Source organism: Tamandua tetradactyla, chromosome 2 (assembly GCF_023851605.1).
Source record: "Tamandua tetradactyla isolate mTamTet1 chromosome 2, mTamTet1.pri, whole genome shotgun sequence".
NCBI lineage: Eukaryota > Metazoa > Chordata > Mammalia > Pilosa > Myrmecophagidae > Tamandua > Tamandua tetradactyla.
Genome location: NC_135328.1, coordinates 42,477,434 through 42,485,209, shown reverse-complemented (window position 1 = coordinate 42,485,209; position 7,776 = coordinate 42,477,434). Strand labels below are relative to the sequence as shown.

The following is a 7,776-nucleotide window of genomic DNA, read 5'->3' as shown; positions in this document are numbered from 1 at the left end:
ACGAAGGCTATCCCTATATTACAAATGGAGCAAGTGAGGTGAGGAGAGCTCAAGAGACTTGTTTATGGTTGCATGGCCAAGGAGTGGTTTGATGGAAATTTCACCTTCAAATATAAAATACCCAGATTTTTAGTTTGAAGAGGCCATCTACAAAGGTGCTATTTTATCAGTTGTATAGGCAACTATGATTTAACAGAAGAAGCTCATGATTCAAAACTAGACAGACGGGCTCAATCTCAGGTCAGTACCATTTATTAGTATGTGCAAGTTTAAAAATTCTCCCACACCTCTGAACCCCTGTTGTGGGTGTGTCTGTAAAATGGGAGTGAGAATACCACCTCAATGAGTTGATGGGAGGACTGGGGTAGGCTGAACATTGCCCACCACCCCCGTCCCCCTAACCCCCATATCCTGATCCCTGGGTCTTGTGAATATTACCTCATATGGCAAAGGGGACTTTGCAGATAGGACTAAGTTACAGGTCTTGAGATAGGGTGACTATCCTGGATGTAATCACAAATGTCCATCTAAGAGGGAGTAAGGGAGAGAGTTTACTTTAGAAGAGGAGAAGGCAATGTGACTGGGGAAGCAGAGATTGGAATGAAGTGGCCACAAACCAAGGAATCCCAGCAGCCACCACAAGATGAAAGAGGTAAGAATCAGATCCTCCCCTGGAGCTTCCAGAACCAGTCCTGCCAACACCTTGATTTTAGCCCCATAAAACTCATTTTGGAATTCTCTCCTCCAGAATTGTAAGAGAATATAATTCTGTTGTTTTAGCTACTAAGTTTGTGGTAATTTGTTATAGCAGCAATAGGAAGCTAATTCAAGGAATAAATGGGATGGTGTCTTTATCTTGTGCATATTAAGGGCTTAAAAGTGGCCATTCCATCTCATTAGTTTTTCAAATACCTTTTGTTGCATTGTTTTTAATATAGTTTTTCAAGTATTGACTGGAGGACAAGAAAGGGAAAGGAAATTAGAAGGAGTTACAATCTCCACCATTAGCTTGACAGTTTTGCAGTGGCCTGCTGATATGGGAGCTTGGCAGTGTTGAGTGATTTAGTCCACAACTAGGAGTAAATCTGGACTTAAACACTACATCCTTTTCATTCCAAGGTCAGCTTGATCCCAACAAATGTCAGGTTTATCTGGGTAGCTGCTCATTTACAACTCAGAGGTGTCATCCGCAGTACACTTTGTAAAGTTGAAAAGAGCTAAGAGTTCAGTTCATTGTGTTCATGTTAGAGATAAGACATGAGTTCCAGAGAGGTTACCTGCCATGTCCTCACACTGCAAATGCATGGCAAAGCTGAGGCTAAAATCCGGGTCTGTGTATTCTTGAAACAACAGTCTACGTGGAGGAAAAACTTGTCTACATTAGCGTTAAGATCTGTAAAACCTAGGGGAGCTCATTGCTTGAAAAAAAAAATCCTTCACTCAGACTCTACATATTCTTCTTAAAAAGAAAACACATGAAAAGGGACAAATGAGCGTACATACTCCAGATTCCCATTCCCTTGATGCTGCTGTGGATGATCTACATGTGCCATCTCTCTTTTCAGTTTCCCTCTGGTTTCCATTTCACTCAGTGAGCTCATCAGATGTGGCTTTGTGTCTGGGGACTGAAGGAGCCCTTAGAAACCAAGTAAATTTTTCAGACACTGTCTCTCAGAATGGCTTCTGTGGGGAAGTTCAAAGCCTTTCTAAATTCTCTGGAACACCTGCCTAGGCCAGGATTGGATTCAACTTGCAGATGAATGGTATATGGGGAGTGTTTTTAGTGAGTATAGATAGATGAGTCATCATTCAAGGCAGATGATAGCAGATTTCCCCCATGGAAATACTTTATAAGGAAATTATGGTGAAGCCTTGATAATCCCCATGGATGGGGGAGGGCGGGCAGGATGAATCAGTGAGACAGCTGCATTGCAGAAGACCAACTGAGGAGCACTTACCTTTGAAGTACATTCTGTCAGTAACTCATCTAAGTCACTAAAGTATTGCCAAGAAGAGATCTTCTCAGAGCCTGGTTTAATGAGCACAAATCAGTAGTGAATGGCTGCTTTTGAAGGAAGTAGACATGGCTTGGCCTTAAACAAGTTGCAATCTTGCTTTCCCAATTAATCTAGTGGCTTGATTCATATAAAATTACTGATACTCCACCATATTTGACTTATAAAAATGGCACTTTCCGGGCGGGCCGCGGTGGCTCAGCGGGCAAAGTGCTTGCCTGCTATGCCGGAGGACCTCGGTTCGATTCCCGGCCCCAGCCCATGTAACAAAAACGGAGAAACAGAATACAATAAAACAAGAAAATGTTTAAAAATGTTTCCCTTTCTTCCTTCCTTCCTTCCTTCTATCCTTCCTTCCTTCTCTCTGTCTTTCCTTTAAAAAAAAAAAAAAAAAAAAAAAATGGCACTTTCCTAGGGGTTCAATGCCTACTGCCAAGCTTTAGCTTTTAGCACCAAAGCTAGAGCAGAGAGAGTTGATGCTAAATGGCAACAAGGCACAGGAAAGTCTGCAGCCACAAAGAACCATTTGGTCAAATATGTTAGCAGTGCTGAGTTTGAGAAATACAGGTCGAGTAGGGATATGTGAATCATGGCAGTTATCTCACAAATAAGAATGGGAAGACCTGGACCAGGACCCCCAAGCTGCACTGTAACATTCATCACCTTGAGCAGAAATAACCCAACAGACATGCAGTGGGATGGTGTGTGCAGAGCTGTAAGATCTGTAAGAAATGCGGACAGTCACCTTCCTCCAGTGCGGTGCTCCAGCAGGGGATGGGAGGAGGCCTCAGCTGGTCATGGCCATCAGGTGCTTCCAGAGAGCCTGGGCCCTCATCAGGCCCTCAGGTCTTGCCAAGATCCCAGCACCACAGTTTGGAATGGAAGGAACAGAGCCAGTCCACTCTGCGGATGCGGACTGGACCATATGGATATCTGCCATGACCAGAGAACAGTAAGGCACTCAGGTGTTCTGGGCCATATATGACCCCTGGGATCCTGAATAAAGCAGTGGGTTATTGAAAAGATATAACTCAATGCAATTGAGATAGAATTTTCCACCAGTCATTTAGGTGAGGACTTAGAGCAAAATGGCATGATTGAGAGAAATGAAAAATTAGATTTTTCTTACCCTTCAGGATCGTATTGTACCCAACACTGGGCTGCATAAATAAAGCAACCATAAATAAAGGGCTTTATAAATGCTAGTTTCCTTCTTACATCTTATGGAGAACAAGTACAAGTGGAATAATAGTTTTTCCTCTTTTCAGGGTTGCTGCATGTTGTTGGGGAGGTGAGATCTACAGGTATGCCTAAGCATTCTGTTTACAGAACCCACCCTTTCGCTAGGAAGCATCTGTGGCTTAGTTCATCAACTGATTCCTTTAAACCTCAGATATTCTTTTCTCCAAAGATGCTGAGACTAGAAGGTGAAGAGTTTGTTTCTAAGACTCCTGAACCCTTTGTTGCTGTCTGCCCAAAACAATCCAATAGGATACAGCTGGTTTCCTTTAACTATCTGAGAAGGATGTCCAATGTCAAAATTGTTCTTTAGGTCTTGATAAAGTCCATGCAGAGCCCAACAGGATTTAAGCAACAAATTGAATTATGGTTGGCACATAAGAAGAAATGTATAGATACGTAGTAAATGAATGAACTGAATCATTTTTGAGGTGCTAGCTTGGATATTAGGAAAATCTGGCTCACAATTTTCCTTGTAAAAGAAGCCAATGTAATTCAGTACCAAATTTTTGCTTCTTTATTTTTTAATTTTATTGCTATTATTAATTTTTACATAGGCAGGCTCTGAGAATTGAACCCAGGTTTCTGGCATGGCAGGCAAGAATTCTGCCACTGAGCCACCATTGCAGCGCCCTTGCTTATTTATTTTTGTTTGAGATAATAAAAATAACAATCCTTGTATTTTGTGCCTAATTGTTGGATATTGTGTGAACAAAGTTGATAGCATTTGGAATTGCAGAAACCTAAAAACCGATGACTTGGAAGATATCAAAGTGGTAATTTTTATATGGATTCTAATTTTGTGTATGGATACTCTCTAAGGCATTGATATATTTATTTTACAAATATTTACTGAACTCGGACATTTATCACACCTTGGGTACAGATAAGGGGACCATGTCTTGGGGATTCAAAGGTGATCTATTATCTCTGAAGGAATTTATAGACCATTGTGGGATACAGGCATATTGACAGGTAGTCACAACACAGTGTGATATGTGCTGGAGAGCAGTTCACTCTAAGAGACTTTGATAGAAGTACAGAGGGAGAGAAAATCTAATTTTTCCATTGCTAACATGCATCCAGTGTCAGGAATCTTAGGAGGAGATGTAGAGGGAGAGAGTTTTCTATCCATATTAGATTCATATTAAATGCGTACCTACTGTATCAGGGGCTGGGGATGCAGTGACTAAAAGAAGCACAGTCACATCTCCAATAGAACTTTCAGATTCATGGGTGAGACAAACATTAAGCAAGTAAACGTACACATTAGTATATAGTTACAAATAGCTGAGTGCCAAGAAAGAAAAGTCAAACAGTTCTGTGACAGACTAATTCCTTGATTACAACTACATTTGGTCCCACTACCTTATTTTAGTTAACACCGTCAGTCCTGAGAGGTGGGCGTTTTAATCTCCATTGTGCTAATGAGGAAACTGAGGGTCCCCGTTGTAAAGTGCTTTGCCTCAAGCCACCTAGCTGATAAGTGGCAGAGCTGGGATTAGAACCCAGAACTGTCCAATGCTTAAATCCAAGGCCTCACTGGTCTATGGATGGCCTCATTCAGACAGTTTTATTCATTAGAAATCCAGAGAATAAAGCATCTTCTTCCTTGTCAGTCAATTGTTTATTTTATATAGCTTTCATGAGTACCACCAGTTTAGGAGTTAATGTGCTATCTGTGGATTTATAAATACATCATGTGGGTTAGTCTTGTTAAAGTAAGTCTTGGGAACTTTAGCTTTTAGCACCAAAGCTAGAGCAGAGAGAGTTGATGCTAAGTGGCAACAAGGCATAGGAAAGTCTGCGGCCACAAAGAACTATTTGGTCAAATACATTAGCAGTGCTAAGTTTGAGAAATACAGGTCGAGTAGGGATATGTGAATCATGACAGTTATCTCACAAATGAGATAACCCATTTTCTGTATACACTGCTGGACATAGAAGTTCTTATTAAATACTCATTGGCTGAAATCATAGATCTTGGAATTTTTATGGTATTGAATGCAAAGTAATGGACTAGAATAAACGAATGGCTTTGAGTTCTGCCATTAAAGTCATGCAGATCTGGGTTCAGATCCTGGGGTCAAAGCTCGGTTATTTATACCTTGGGTACAGGTAATGGGAAACTCTGGGCAATACTGTTGGCCTCTCAAGCCTTAGTGATCTCACCTGTGAAAGGGGTAAAGAGCACCTGCATTCAGAGCTGTTGTAAGGTGTTTGTGACGTTGAAAAGTGCTAAATAGTTGGTAATTTCTTCTAGGGCTTCCTCTTGATTGAACATATATCACCTAAACTGTCAAACACACTTCCTGCCCAGCATTCAATTGTCAAAGGAGGCAAGGAAACAAACTATACTTTATTTTTCTACTGAATTCCCTTCCCTGCTTTCAGTAGGGAAAAGAGTCTCGTTTGTTTTACTGTGTGGTTTATGCCAGTCTCAGCTAAGGGTGATTTTGCTGCCCCACCCCACCCCCCATCCCCCAAAGGGAACATGTGACAATGACTGGAGACATTTTTGTCTGGGGAGGGAGATGCTACTGACCCAGGTAGGCGGCTAAACATAGTAAAATCCACAGGGCCACTCCCAAAGACAAAGAATTACCTGGCTCAAAAATATCAACAGTCCAGAGGTTGAGAAACCTCGGTTTATACCCTCCGGGCTTCTCCACACTTGCGCACACACGAGCAAGCACACGCACACCACGCACATTCAGGCGCACAGCCTTGCACATCCCTCCACCCCTGCAGGCCTGGAAAGAGCAGTGTGCATGGACCTGAGCCGCCAGGGAGAGCTCTAGGATGATGTCATACTGGGGAGACCCACGCCGGGTGCGGTGAGACACATTACATGTGGGGGATCTCACCATTTCCGTGCAGACCCCTCACCTCGTTGCTGCCGCCGCCGTCTCATATCTCATATCCTGCTCCGGCCCCTCCTGGGAACCAGGGAAAACCTCGCAGCAGATGGGGTTTCGCTTAGTCACATTCTCTGCGGCCAGATCTGCGGCCAGATCCAATTACATGTGTGGCAGCTGTGGCTCGGAGAGGGCTGCGGCTGTTTGTGGGCTCTGGGCTGGTCTTCACCTGGGTTCACCAGGACCCCAACGCACCTCAAGATAAGCCAGAGGAGGGGCTCATTTACAGTGCTTCATAAAAGGGAAGAAGTTGAGAAGAACAAACAATCCAAAAGGAGAATGGTACGGTGTTGGGAAGGGGCTAGCTATTTCTGTCAGTGTATTTTTTTTGTGTTTATCATGACAAGTGGTAAGTATTCAGTCATTAAAAAAAAAAAATTCAATGGTAGAGATCTCAAAGGAGTTTGTATTTTGTATGAAAGAGTAAAAATGGCTACTAAATACTGGGCAGTTATAATATCTCGAGTACTATGTGATGTGCTCAACAAGTGTTTTATACAATTATAAAACTGTGATGTGTAGATTAGCATATCCACTTGAGAGCTGACATACTGGAGTGTCAGTGAAGCTGACTCACCCAAGGGCAACAGCCACTAAATGCCAGAGACAGAAATCTAACCCATATCTGACTTTCTTCCAGGCCTGGGTTCAAACCACTAAGCTAGACTGCCTCTCATCAGACAGTTCAGTTGGTTCTAATGAGGAGAGAGCTAATCTTTTTGCAGAAAGCAGGGCTAATCCAAGATCTCATAGCTACTGAGCAGTGATGGATGTGTCTATGACTCCTCTTGGCAACGTTCCTTAGCAAATGGGTGAAACAGGTGAGGTTAGTTTCAAGTGACTCCCATCTCACCTGGGCATGCATTCCACCCCTCCCCCAGTGTACTCCTTTCAGTGTTGCGTCCTGGCTCAAGTTCAGGGTTCCCCTGCCCTCTCTGGGGCCCATCCTCTCAGGATACTTGCCCTGTTGATTATCAAATGAACAGTGTCACTGGATTCAAGGGTGACACGTGTGCATATAAAGGGTATATTTATTAGGGTAACAACAGTTGCTGCAGCAGAAAAATAATCCTGTACAATGGGAGGTTTGGCTTCCCTTTAAGCAGTGACACCAGAACCCTTCCATTTATCTCTCTACCATCTTGGCTTCCATGAGCACTGTGCTTACCTGGAATAAGCCAGCAGAAGGGGAAAGAGCAAGGAGGATTGTGTTATGAGTTGAATTGTGTTCCCTGAAAAGATACTGATGTTCTAAACCCAGTGTCTCTCAACATGGTCGTATTTAGAAATAAGGTTAATTCAGATGGAGTTGGTTAACATGAAGTCATGCCAGAGTAGGATGGGCTCTTTGAGCCAATATTTCTGGTGTCTGAAAAATGAAGGGAGAAGAGATACAGAAACAGAGAGGAGAGAAGGCCATGTGAAGATGAGGATGAGAAAAAAGGCAATATGTAGATGAAGGCGGAGATTGGAGTGATAAAGCCACATACCAAGGAATGTCAAAGATTGCTGGCAAACACCAGAAGCTGGAAGAGACAAGGAAGTATTTCATCCCCTACAGGTTTCAGAGGGATAATGCCCTACAGACATTTTGCTTTCAGAAT

The 7,776-nt window shown here is 42.8% G+C and overlaps 1 pseudogene; it reads right to left on the bottom strand.

The window, feature by feature from the left end:
• Nucleotides 1-6,233: 6,233 nt before the first annotated feature.
• The window catches only part of LOC143656016 (uncharacterized), a 60,403-nt pseudogene continuing 58,860 nt past the window's right edge, over nt 6,234-7,776 (bottom strand).